Source organism: Apus apus, chromosome 2, assembly GCF_020740795.1.
Source record: "Apus apus isolate bApuApu2 chromosome 2, bApuApu2.pri.cur, whole genome shotgun sequence".
Taxonomy (NCBI): Eukaryota; Metazoa; Chordata; class Aves; order Apodiformes; family Apodidae; genus Apus; species Apus apus.
The window spans coordinates 62,476,716-62,489,816 of NC_067283.1; the positions used below are offsets into that span (position 1 = coordinate 62,476,716).

At 40.1% G+C, this 13,101-nt stretch overlaps 2 long non-coding RNA genes across 3 annotated transcripts in view; both read left to right on the forward strand.

Annotated features, from left to right (window-relative positions):
• The first annotated feature begins 5,319 nt into the window (after positions 1–5,319).
• On the forward strand, positions 5,320–7,539 carry LOC127381070 (uncharacterized). Its single transcript, XR_007888647.1, has 3 exons — positions 5,320–6,926; positions 7,360–7,419; positions 7,509–7,539. It is a non-coding gene; the product is annotated as an uncharacterized LOC127381070 (long non-coding RNA).
• Positions 7,540–7,548: 9 nt separating this feature from the next.
• The window catches only part of LOC127381069 (uncharacterized), an 80,483-nt gene continuing 74,930 nt past the window's right edge, over positions 7,549–13,101 (forward strand). For both annotated transcript variants that reach the window (XR_007888646.1, XR_007888645.1), the window contains exons 1-2: positions 7,549–7,600; positions 7,811–7,850. This is a non-coding gene — a long non-coding RNA (uncharacterized LOC127381069). The remainder of the gene's footprint in view (positions 7,601–7,810; positions 7,851–13,101) is intronic.

The following is a 13,101-nucleotide window of genomic DNA, read 5'->3' on the forward strand; positions in this document are numbered from 1 at the left end:
TTCAATTCCAATTTTTATTTTTAGCAGGCTGTATTTTAAAGGCTTAATAAAGCAAATTTATTAACTTCACAATTGCAAGCAATACCGATGGTTAAAACTGCATCTACTAGGAGCATGGTAATTAAAAAAAAAAATTACATGTCCCATACACAAAAATAAACAAGCACTGAAACACTGAGGAGAGCTTGAGGTTCTGGATACAGGTGCACATTTTTTTAATGAGAAGACTAGGGTCCTGAAAGTTTGGTGAGATTTTCAGGTTTCTGGGTGGGCTGTAGCAGATTTATGACTTTCTATCTGCAAACTGATGCATTTGGCCAATATGTTCAGTGTACTCACTCAGTTTTGTCCTTTTATAGATGTTTCCCTACTTTATGCCATATATTTTGCTTTTTTTTTTTTTGTCTCCAGGATTGTTTCCTCATTCATCCCTGGCAGTATCACAGTCTTTCTTAGCAAATAAAAATACCAACCAAAGCACAAACAAAAGCTGAAGAAAGAGAGGCCCTAAATGGATAATCTCATAGATTATTCCATGATTAATTATCCCAAATTTATCAAATGCCACAACCAAATAAGGTGAAAACATGTAATCTTCATCAAGACACTCAGCCACGCTTTTGCACAAGCCTTGGTTTCTGTCACAGGAACTTTAAACTGACTCCATTAGCAATGATAGAAAAAAGAAGTAATGTTGATACATTCTGAGCTATGTGCTCAACATGTCAAGGAGAGCATTAGTGATTGACACCAATGATGTGCCATGGACAACAACATGTCTCTTTTGTGCCTGTCCTTTACTGACGTTCCTGTCGCATTCTATTCACCAGCCAAGTGCAGTGATCCTCTCGTGCTGTGGATCAAAAGATTTCCATGTTCTTGTTAGTGGTTGACACGGTATCACCATTTTGTTCTGTTTTTCTCAGTTAGTTTTGTTTGTATTTTCATCTCTTGAATGAAAAAGTGGTATTCATAGCAGAATAATCAGCACTGCAATATATGTATCTATACATCTATTTGTATCTGGATGAATATAATCTTTTTGATAGGTTATAAGTCCTAAGTCCTGGTGGAAGACTCACACATTCATTTCATTTCCCTGATTTCACACTGATGTCTCCACATTAGCTATAAATGTGTAAAACCACATGGAGGTAGTTCCTATTTACTACATAGCTGAGGAGGCACACGTCTCTTTTTCTTTCACCATATGGCTGAAGTAACTCGCACACAAGCAATTTGTTCTGATTCAGCTGTTTCAGCAGGAAGGATTTGCAGAAGCAGGATTGGGAAATACACGATTCTCTTTCACTTCTGTGACAAGAGTTGTATTTTTAATTAGCCCCTGTTTGTCTTCCGAGGGCAACTCGAAAAAGTTAAATTCTGTGTCTCAACTCTGTATCTCAAGTTTGAGTCCCACTTGATAAGACAATTTTCTACTTGTATTTAGGGATTATTTCAGGTTTTTAGAAAAACCAGTTCCTTGGCAAATTCTGTTGAAGAAAGCAAGAGTTTTGGATTTTCTGTTCTCCCAGTAGACTTGACCTACATGAAGCTTATTGAAGCTACAGGGAGCAAGGGGTGTTGGTGAATACGCTACTTCACTGGGCTCTTAAGAGAACCAGCTGCTGAGAAAATCTTCTTCAATATGTGTATATTATTTTAAATACCTGAAGGCCCAAAGTTTGTACGTTGAAAGGAATAAAAAATTAGATCAACTAAGAACAGACAGGAAAAACCTGTAGATCAAGGTATTTCCTATTGCTTGGATACACAGTAGTATAATTAAAATAAAACCATTTTCATTTACTAAAATCTGACAAGTAAAAAATCTGAAAAAGTCCATTTGAAATAAATATTAGTTGCTTGAAAAAATAGAATTTCAGTTTATGCATTGATCAAAAATCATAACCAACATAAGAAACACAGAAAAATCATAGAGTGTAAACCAGCCTTAGTAATTTGCAGTGATGCTCTGAGATTTTAAAACAACACGAGCTGAATGAATGTGGTGTTGCACATGTTTAGGAAGGGGGAACACAGCATCCAAAGGACTTGTAAAATGTTTTGAGTTTGTAATTTCACACAATACATGAGATATATTTGGTGATGCCTTAAAAACTCAGCTCTAACACAGCATCTTGTCAGCAGTGATACAGTTCAGAGCCTGTGAGAGAATGTCCCTGTAATGCCATTGGCCCATTAGCTTTCAGTTTAATGTTTAAGCTGTTTCTAATTGTATTCAGCTAAAACTTGGCATACAGTTTATGGGCTTGGATGCAATTTTCATGTCAGTAAAGAAGAAAAGAGGAGAGGAGAGGGAAAATTTTCATCTGTTCTGTTCCCAGAGTTATTAAGCAGTATATGAGGTAAAAGTTTTCAGTATTTCACTGTTCCCAAATTTGTCCACATGTTGATTTCTTACCCTAAACATAATGTAATGCAGTGTAATATAGTACATACACATGCATACATAGCCAAGAACGAATAAAAACACTCAACTTTGAACCTTCTGCAACAGACTTGAAGAAAACCAAATTAGGATCTTGCTCATGGGGGCAGCTGTGTGTTAATGACTAGAAAAGGAGCTCTGCATACATTTCAGGAAATTGAATTAGCCTTCATCAACACCAGAAAACTACAGTGCAATGCTGACCTTGGAAACAAACCCTTCTGTGGATTTTAGGAAAACTCCTGACCTGTTGTCAGTGAATATGCTCCATCCTGAATTTCACACATCCCTGGCCTCACCCCAGGGCACAGCCTCACTCTTCCTTTCCTCAACAAAGGCTGCAAGGTGCAGGTTCCATCCTTTCCAGGCTTTGGGAGAACAGAAAGCCTCTGCCTATCCCCAAAGAGACAACAGCATAACAGGGAAAAAAAGCCCAAAACTTCGGATAAACTTTCAGTTTGTGAGTGTCATAGCTGTATCTGGACCCTACACAGCTGGGAAGAGGTAGTTAGGGAAGAGGAGAGAAATGCTGCCTCCTGCCCTCTCCCCTCCCACGGCTGTAGTGGTTGGCGAAAACTCATCTTCTGCCGTCTACAGACCATCTTTCCCTTAGAAACAGCTACTGCTTGTGAGATCCCTGCTGAAGGAATAGCCATCCAGCTTATCTTGAGGCCAGAAAGTGAGGCCATGGAGAGGAGCTCAGCAGAAAAGGAGACTTCATTAGCACAGTCAAGACAACACACCATCCAGCAAATCCTTTAGGGCAGAGGAAATGGCATCCTTGGCTTCCTGGAGTCTGTCTGCACTATGAGGAGGGGCTGAGGGAACTGGGATTGTTTAGTTTGGAGGAGACCTTATTGCTCTCTACAGCTACCTGAAAGGAGGTTGTAGTGAGGTGGGTGTTGGTCTCTTCTCCCCAGTGAATAATGACAGGACAAGAGGAAATGGCCTGAAGTTGTACTAGGGGAGGTTTAGACTCGATGTTAGGAAGAATTTATTTACAGAAAGAGTAGTCAGGGACTACTCAACAGGCTGCACAGGGAGCTGCTGGAGTCACCATCCCTGAAGGTATTCAAGAAGTATGTAGATGTGGCACTTCAGGGCATGCTCTAGTGGGCACGGTGGCTTCTACAGGGTTGTGTGTTCTTGGTTTTGTGGCATATGTGCATGTGCATTTATTATTGTTGTTGTTGTTATTACTATTTTTAATTTCTCCTGGGTGGGTGGTTGGACTTGGTGAACTTGGAGGTCTTTTCCAACTGTGATGATTCTGTGATTCTACCATTCTTGCTTCTGTCTAGTTCTGTCAGAGATCCCATAACAGCACATGAAAAGATATTCTTGAATATCAAGTATACGAGGCTGTAGAGACACAGCCTCTAATCCAGGAGTGTGGTCTATTGGTTGTAAAGGGGAGGAGGAAGGCACAGGCATCTCCCCGCTAGACGTCTCTGCTGATTTTGCTGATTGCAGGAACAGTGGCCTTTGGGGCATTTAATAAAAAATTATGAAGGAAGAGACAGGACTGGGGCTATATTACTCATCCATTAACAGGCTACACATGAGAACAGACAGATCTCTCCCTGAAGCAATACAGCAATGGACATACAGTCTTTGCATGGGCACTCTGCTCTTGTGTTGCCTGAGAGAATTGCACCTTAAAGATACAGCACAGCTTTTACCACTTTTATGGCTTTACTACAGTTTGTTGGTGCTTTGGTGCAAATTGCTATTTATAACAGAATTCTGTGTTATGTCCACTTTAATGATGATGTAATTAGCGTGAGTAGAGTTATCGCAGGGAATAAGGACTTCCTGTTGTTAAATGTCAGACTAAGACTTTCTGAGTTCTTTACAATTCACTTACGTGCCTTACTGAAATGCACAGTCTACAGGAGTAACTGTGAGAGCCAGTTTAGCTCTGGCCTGAGCAAGTACAGCATGTCCACGAAGATGAGCAGAAGCTGATCTGTCCTAGGCCAAGGTTAATGAAATATATAAATACTTTCAGTAAGTCACTAGCAAGTTGATTTATGGCAATTTCTGCTCTTAGCTTTAGGTATAATCTTCTTAGGTAGACACATGGCAAAGTTTTCAAGAGAATGCCTTGTGTTCCCCAAGGGAACATTCAGGATCCCAGGTAGCTGTGGGGCACTTGACTCCTGTTGACTCTGAACTTTAATCTGCTTCCATATTCACCAGCTGTAACTTTAAAGTTCTCCTCTCAGATTTCCCAGAGGCATGAGCAACCAACTAAATGTTCCCAGTGAATTTAGTTGGGAGCTACAGAGAGCCATGGAAATCAGTCTAGGCAGTTAGAAGCCTCAGTGAGAACTAAGAAATGTGTTCTTGCCAATTAGGATTTGCCTTTCAATTACTTCGTCTCTTCTGGAGCACATCCATAGTCACTGAGAGGGAGGGTGTTAACCAGAACCCACCAGATTTTCTTGTAGAAATGTGGCTTACAAGGAATACTTTTAACATTGTTTACCTAACCACTGTTATTAATGGTAACTTGTCATCAGCTGTACATAACCATACAGACAATTTCATGATAGAAGGAAAACTGCTCAACAAATGACAAGTTCTGTTTTGGAAAGAAGAAGGAAAGGAGGAAGGGAAAAGAGACCATTAAATACCTGGATGCTCCTGGCAATGATGCTACACATCACCCCAAAATCCCTTGCAGGTGTGCACATGAGTCTCGCCACTCCTTCCAGCCCATTTTTTGTATGCAAGGTCATCCTCCTGGTGCTACCTTAGAAACTGGCCTTATTCTATAGAGGACATTGAATGATAACACTGTGAGTCAGCTGACTGCTGTGTCACAGAGCTGCTGCTTTCTACATTATCGCAACTGCCAGAGCTCTTACTGCTGCAGTTTTCTAGTCGCAGTGCGGCAAAGCAGACGCAAAGAACCAGGCACAAAGAAGCATAGATTTTTTTTTTTCGTTTTTAAAAAAATTCTGTTCTTTTTCATACGAGGGAAATTTTCCCGGTGTTAGCGTAGGAACAGACACACAGCCTGGATGTGTCGGCTTCAGCCTGGCAGCATTTTCAGCTGAGCAGGGACTGCTTGGAGCTCTATACCCAAATTGCCTCTGAGGAAGAACGCCTGGCTGCCCACTTGGTGTACTAAGAGGGGGTTTTTTATGCCACGGTGATAGACCTGCAGCAATAGGACAAAGGAGATGGCACTTGTCACTGTTTGTCTGACTGGGGCCTTCGCAGGCAATCCATTGCCGGAGCTGTGCCAGCATCCCAGGGTCATATAGACTGGTAATACAGATGGCCGCAATTTCTTACATCACTTAGAGCAAAGCTCAAACAAGAAACCAGACTCTCTGACCTAAATCAATCCCAGTCCTTCTGGATACAGGGCAGCAGTCGACTAGCAATGACACAACCAGCCATCAAGTGGAGAGTCTCTGGGATTGCAATCTGTGTCAGCTGGAGTCTGAGAGAATGAAACCCTTTCGGTTATCCAGTCACTTCTCCTTCTGATACTGCAATTACTACAACTACTACTACTACTTCTGTTTTTCTTGCCTGTAAGAAGCTATTAATTGTGCTTGGTTTCTGAGTTTACATTTGCTTGGATTAGTCTGTCTATAATGCAGTCCTTATCTGCTCCTGCTGGAAATCAGGGCACGAAGTCAGCCTGCTTTAACAGTTGTTTCCTTCTGCGTGATGCTATGCAACTATAATGGGTTACACTGACAACAAAGGAACAAGCACAAAGCACCACTTTCTTTGCTGGACTGTTACAGGAACCTAACTCTTCTTCGATATGACGCCCTGGTCTCTTCTTTTCACCGTTTCTCTTTTTTTTTTGTTTTCAAATTCATCTCATCGAAAAGCCTCACAGACACCATCGTGGATGCGGTTTTTAATGATTTGGAAAAGACAGCCTGTGGAGACTGCGATTTGAGACAGCAACACATTTAGGTTATTGCCAATTTGAAATACTTGGTTTGTGAAGCACAGCCCTAAGGGATGAGCTCAGTAACTGAGAAAGAGATTGTAGATAAAGAAATAAAAATGACAAGTGTAATGGAGGCTCTGCAAAAGAGACTGTCAGAGAATCAGTTCATGGATGGCAATTTCACCAGTCTGAATCTGAATAATTCATAGATTGAAATTACCCTGCTTTCACCTTTCCATTTAAACCGGCATGATCTGAATCTCTAATAAATTTTCAAGATAAAGTAAAATGCCAGTTTGAATCTGAAGAGCTTTTAAAACCAGATGCTACACCCTGAATCTTTCGATACCTTTCACAATTATCCTGTGAGAACCGCACTTCATCATGAAGCACCATTACCAGTGAAAATTACTGTGATTACAATAGCAACAATAGAATACCATCAAATGATCTCTAATTTACCTAATTTACCAAGGCTGACTGTATGCCATTGTGTTTCACTATGTCTGGCATTGGATCAATATCACAGTGGAACAAAAATGCCTTAATGTGTGTTTTCTTTTGGTACCTTTAACTTTGACAGCCCAGGAAAAAAAAAAGCTATCTCCTGTTAAAATGCTTTTACAGCCAACCTACGTGCCTGCTGTAGGAGCTGATTGTTTCTCCATGCTTTTCATTTAGTTCCTGGGTATCGGATGTAATTCTGTTACTAATTTGTTTATAATGTACACCCATGGACAAAGGCTGCAGCAAAGGAGTACCAGCAATGAGCCCTTGCACCGCTGCTGCAGGAGTGTTGGCTCTTGCAGAGGAAAAGCCAAAGCCAGTTCGGTGCCGCATGTGAATCATTACTTGGGTCTGAGTTACAGATGCTTCCTAGCATCGCCCGTGTTGGTTGCACTACATGAAAAATGCATGCAAAAGCCTTGGTCAAGAAAAACAATCATGTGTGATGCTAACAGGATTTTTTCCCCCTACTCAGCAACTAGCGTGTGGCTGTGAGAGACAGGCTGCGACTCCTTCTGTAGAGGTGTGTGTGTAGGTACGCGTGCACGTACAGAAATGTAAAGACCCTGTGCTTTGTGAATGTGTGCTGATCACTGTCAGTAACAACTTTTTCTGACGTGCCAGGTGCAGTGTTTTGCCACAATCTGCTCGGTCGTAACAAATCCCTGTTTTGGAGGTGTAAATTTCCTATAGGACGATGCATGACTTCGGGAACAGTAAGTACCACTTATGCAATATGTTGGTGCCTATAGCTACGCTACAGAACAGTATTTTAAGCATAGCTTGAGCCCTTGCAGCACAACTACAATGTGGAGAAGTGAGAAACGTACAGAAGGCTAGAAACAGGCATTCTTCATGGAGACGACTGTAACTACTGTCTGTATGTGAGCTGTACATTTCAGGCTTGTTTTTCTTTTTATAACCAGATTGACTCTGCCTTCAGGGAATATTTTCTAAGGAAGGAAGGTAAGCAGTATTTCTGCTTATTTATATGACCGTGTTGTATTTCTTTTGGGGAAAATGCATGTTTATAGCACATAGTTATATAATCACAATGATCTCGTGACACATGATTAAGTCTTTCAGTATTTGTTCATGTTAAAACTGGACAAGAAAGCATATCTGAAATATGGCTGTGTATTGAAGATACATTTGTAGATATGCTACATGAAAAGAACTTAAAGATTACATGTGTATTCAGCTTTGACCCTTTAATGTCATTAAGTAAGAGCCTATCCTAGCTAAATAATAATGTCCTTGAAAACCTTTTTGGATTTTGAGTATTTTGACTTCTTAAAACACAATTTATTGTACTTCTGCATTTGCTATCTGTGAGTGGAGTCTGTTCTCTGGAGGTAGAAGAGGCAGAAGATTTTACTGCTTCAGATGCGGTAACAAAGGAATTTGAAAGGGCACAAAATATGATTATATCGAGATCTTGAATTTTAAATTATTCAGTAATGTGATTTAGCAAAGTGTTTTTCTTAGACTACACACTCTCATATTACTACTCTATTTGGAATTCATTAGTCCATCCAGTGCTATATTTATATTCTTAAATTTCACACAGCATTCAAAACGTAACGAAGAAAAATCATTGTGCAGAGCAAAGCCTGAAATTCTGGTGAAAGTGTAAAAGCTACATTATGTTACTGGGGAAATAAAAATCAAGAGATTCAGACCCAACTTTGTTGAAGAGAACAAGGTGTTTTGGCTTAACTGTTTTAGAATGACCATTTTATGTTTTTGTGTACACAAATATCACATATACTGATATAACTATTACACTGCGAGGATCATGCAAACAGGAATGTGAATGTTTTGCAAATTACCATACAGATACCTGCTAGCATTTAAGTTATTATTATTATTGCTTCCATAATCTTTCCGTATCATATACTGCTTTGAGCTAGTGGTCTGTTAACCATTTTGATTCTATGCAGTATTTGCAAGCAGATTTTTTAATCAGTCTTACCTGCTGTGACAGTCTGTAGAGAGCTGGGTGGTGGGCTGCTAGGTGTCCTCATTAGCAACTGCAGAGCAGACCTCATACAGTGTTCTTGGTACCTTCATTTAAGGGCCCAATCCACATTGTTTTGTGGATCCACACTGGAGTCCTCTAACTTACTTTTGTGTTTGTGTTATTGATATTTTAATCTGCTACTGGCTTTCTCCCAGTGCTCCATACTGGCCTCACCTTCCAGAATATGCAATGCTGGTCAAGCCTAACACTGTTTCTCAGTGTAAGTCACTGTGGTGGTTGCCTGAGGATGTAATGACTGTGCCCTCAGGAGTTGAGGTTATCTGTGAGACTATCATACAGTACTCTGAAACAAAGTCCAAAAACCTCAGGCAGTAAACTCTGCTTTTTGGCCTGCTGTGTGTTTCAAAAAAGGCAGGATTGCTGCAGTCTGCCAGCAGGATAGACTGCACATGCAAATGTTAGCAATGTTACCTCATAAAAGCAATGAAGTATAGTCAACTGTATCATAAATGTATTTTCTGATATGGCTGTAGCTAATCAGGTGCAGCTACAGCTGAAGTGTTTAAGCAGTGTAACTGTATGAGTCGAAATAAATGACAGTATTAAATTTCTAACATAAAGCCACTAATTTTAGCAATAATGATTCAACATTTAATCTACATTATGTTATAATATGTATTAGTTTGGTTTCATGCTTACGTTTTCGCTGTTACACTTGTCTATACATTAATCTGCAATGGCAAAATAAGAGCCAAACAACTTCCTTACACAAGCTCCCCATTAAATAGAATTATTCACTTGACTAAAATCCCCTCTCTGCGTTTGGTGGACCAATGCCCTCACTTGTATCTAGAGAGTGATCACGATGTAGTTGCACATGTGAAAAACTCACTAGGGCCTATTCTGCTTCCACTGCAAATGGCAAGACTCCCTGTGCCATCAACATAAAAGATGGATTAACTGATTTCCTTCATCTAAAGCCTTCCTTTGAAAGTTGTTCCTGGTGGGTTTTTTTCTTCTTGATTTTAAGAGCCCAGTTCACAAAACTTTGAACAGACAATGCTTTCTGTTCGCCAGGACACATGACCTGAGCTACACAGAGAGTGAAACCAGCAACTCAGGATAGGTTTATCTGCAAATTGAAGGGACCTTCTTGCCTGTAGTTTTGTTGATAATATTTGTGCTCACTCGTGTGTCAACTGCATTCTTATCAGCTGCTATAAGACACATGCGTTCTGATCTGTAATGTATCTATTTGGACAAGAGCCCTGAGGATTGGAGGGTTTATTGTGTTGGTTTGTTTTGTTTTGTTGGTTGGTTTTTTTCACCGTACAGTTGTTTTGAATTACTTGTAACTGCCTATGAAAATATGATCCCCTAAGAATGTATAGAAATGCATTATTGATAAGTATGCATAAAGTATCTCTAGATTCCTCTGCACTCTGGCTGCTATGAATTTCCCACCATTATTCCCAGGGAAAAATGGTAGGAGAAAAGTAAGACTGAAGCAGCTTGAAAGGGTATGAGCAGCATTTCCAAACCAAACATTCCAATGCAGGAAATTCAGAGTAAAACAGAAGAAAATCCAAGTGGGTTAATGGACACAATTAAAATGCCTAAGCAACTTACTCCCTTTTTGATGCCATGTGTTAACGGCAGGATGTGGTAAAGAATTTTGCCATCTCTGTTTATGTTATATAGATACAACCAGAAAACACCTTTGGCTTTAAAAGTATTTGTATCGTGTTCAGATTATCAGTTCATTTTTTTTCTGGACTACAAATGTACACCTGCTCTGTGCTTTTAGCTGCACAACTACTGTAATGTAAGCAAATGTTTGGAATATTCGATTATTTCTGACCCACCAAGAGGCAGAAATTAATTTCAAAATGGGAATTTCAGTGGAGGCAATGGGTGTTCCAGGTCTCATGATAACAGAACTTCTTGTTGTGGGTTTTCTGGATCAGGTTTAAACTTCTCATTGCTTTAGAATTTGTCTTAATGAACACAAAATTAAAAATTAGCAGGAATTCATAACGTGACCCTATTTGTGCATGAAAACTTACCCTTTTTTTTTTTTTTTTTTTAATTCTAACTACATCTGATACTATTGCTGCAACAGGTCATCTCTCAAAGATTACCAGGGAATTATATCCAAAAAGCATATTTGCAACCATGTACCTCATCCTCAGCTAGTCGTGCCAAGCACACAAAATGAATTAGCACCCATGGAAAATGCTTAATTGGAAAATGCTGTTAAAATGGGAATGAAAGTGTTTTGATAGATTGCAGGATTGCCATTGTACTGTTCATTTATACCCTCTATTTCACAGGGATTGTGCAGAAGTGAATTTACAGTGAAATTATACAGAGTTGTACTCAGTGAAACATTCAATAGAAAAGGTTGTTCTCACACTCACCCATTTCTGTTTCTTCTGCCTCCTGTGTTCATTCAAAAACCATCTCCAGTGGCAAAACAGTCACAGTAACCAGCCACCCCTCTGACCTGTAGGTAGTAAGTGGTGGTAAGAAGTTTCACTGAGAATGCGAAACAGATGAGATCCCACATCCCCTGCTCCTAATGGCAATGCCCTGGTTGGCAGGGCTAGGGGAGGTACACAGAAGCACCTTGAGGATGGGAAACTATCTAGCTGCTACATACTTACAACTCCTGTACTAAAATAATACCAGAAAAATGTCTTTATTAAGTAATTAAAAGAAGTAAGAACACCTTCAGTTTCTAAGTTTCTGCAGGCAGCTCTTCTGTACACTTGGCATATTTATACCCAGTGTGTCATGTGTTGAAACTCCAAGTCACCCAGAAAATGTAACTTGTCAATATTGTGACTGAGGAAAGTTTCCATAACCCAATACACCACAATAATGTTTATTCACAGACTTAAGCACAGTCCCAGAGTTACTCTTCAAAAACGGGTTTAAGGCCTTTTGATTTTGCATGGAACTGTAGCTACCTCTGTCACTGCACCTGTAATAGCTATAAGTTGATAATATATTTCGTATTAGCTTAAGCCACTTCATCCAATTTAAAAGGGCCAGCCAAAATGGTATTTTTACCTTTACATGGAGTGACATATGGCCTGTATTATGCATAGATTTAATTAACATGGATTGTTGCAATTCCTTTTCAAAAAATGAATTATTTCTTCATATCTTGTTTGTATTAAACTTAGCACTCACCTTTTCATGAGGACCAGCTCTGTCTTTGATAAGCTGATGGGCATGACCTTGTTATGAATTGTTCACAGTTTCAGCTTTTTTGTACTCTGTGTTTGTTCTGCTGTCTTTAGAGTTGGAGTGCATCCTTTCCTCTGCCACAGAACTCGATGCTAGGCAATTACTTAAGCCAAACTTTTACATGATACACACTTCATCTTCCAAATGCCTGACAGTTGTGTGTGACTCACTGAAGTGTTGAGCCCTCCCAACAGCACCTGGAGTCCCTGGGAGCATGTGTAGGATGGACCTCTCTGCGAAGGGATAAAACCCATAACTTTCTGGTACTTCAGATAATTTGCTCCAACTTAGACAATTCTTGTGACATTAAACTCTGGGTCTTTACTTTTGTAAGTAAGACTCTCTAAACACAATTCTTTCACCTTATAGGGCCCATTATGAAAATAATTGCATTACCAAATGTGAGTCAGATAATGATTAGATAAGCACTAGGGGAAAATCCTGCTGGAAATTAGTGCTCCCATCATCAATGCTGTGTGTGGTAAATTAGGAGCAGGCTCTTCAGGAAAGGAGGACAAAAAGACTGAGTTGCTGATTATTTAGTTTGTCTTGAGCACAGAGTAAGTCTTGTGCCACATGCTGGTACCTCTGTCCATTCAGCATTTTCCCATTTTGGAACGCAACCTTCTTTCTTGTCACAATCTCTCTGCCCACTCAAGCCACCTTTCCCCAGGCTTCCCACTCCTTTCCCAACAGCTTTGCATCCCTACCATTTCCCACCTCGGCTCCCAGTCTTTGGCTAGTCAATCCTAATCCTTTCCAAATAGACTTTTCTTTGCTGTCCCACTTTACACTCCTCTTCCCGTTGTCTGGTTGAGCTTTTGTTTCCAGTTGCTTGGCATCAAGCTTGTTCTTTATGGTTCCAGTCTGGCCTTCAAAGTATAGGCTGCTACAAGCACCCAAAAGTAGGTGGATTTTCACAGACAGAGCAATAGGCACCTCTCTCAGGAAGAACACTTCCTTTGTCGTTCTCCATCT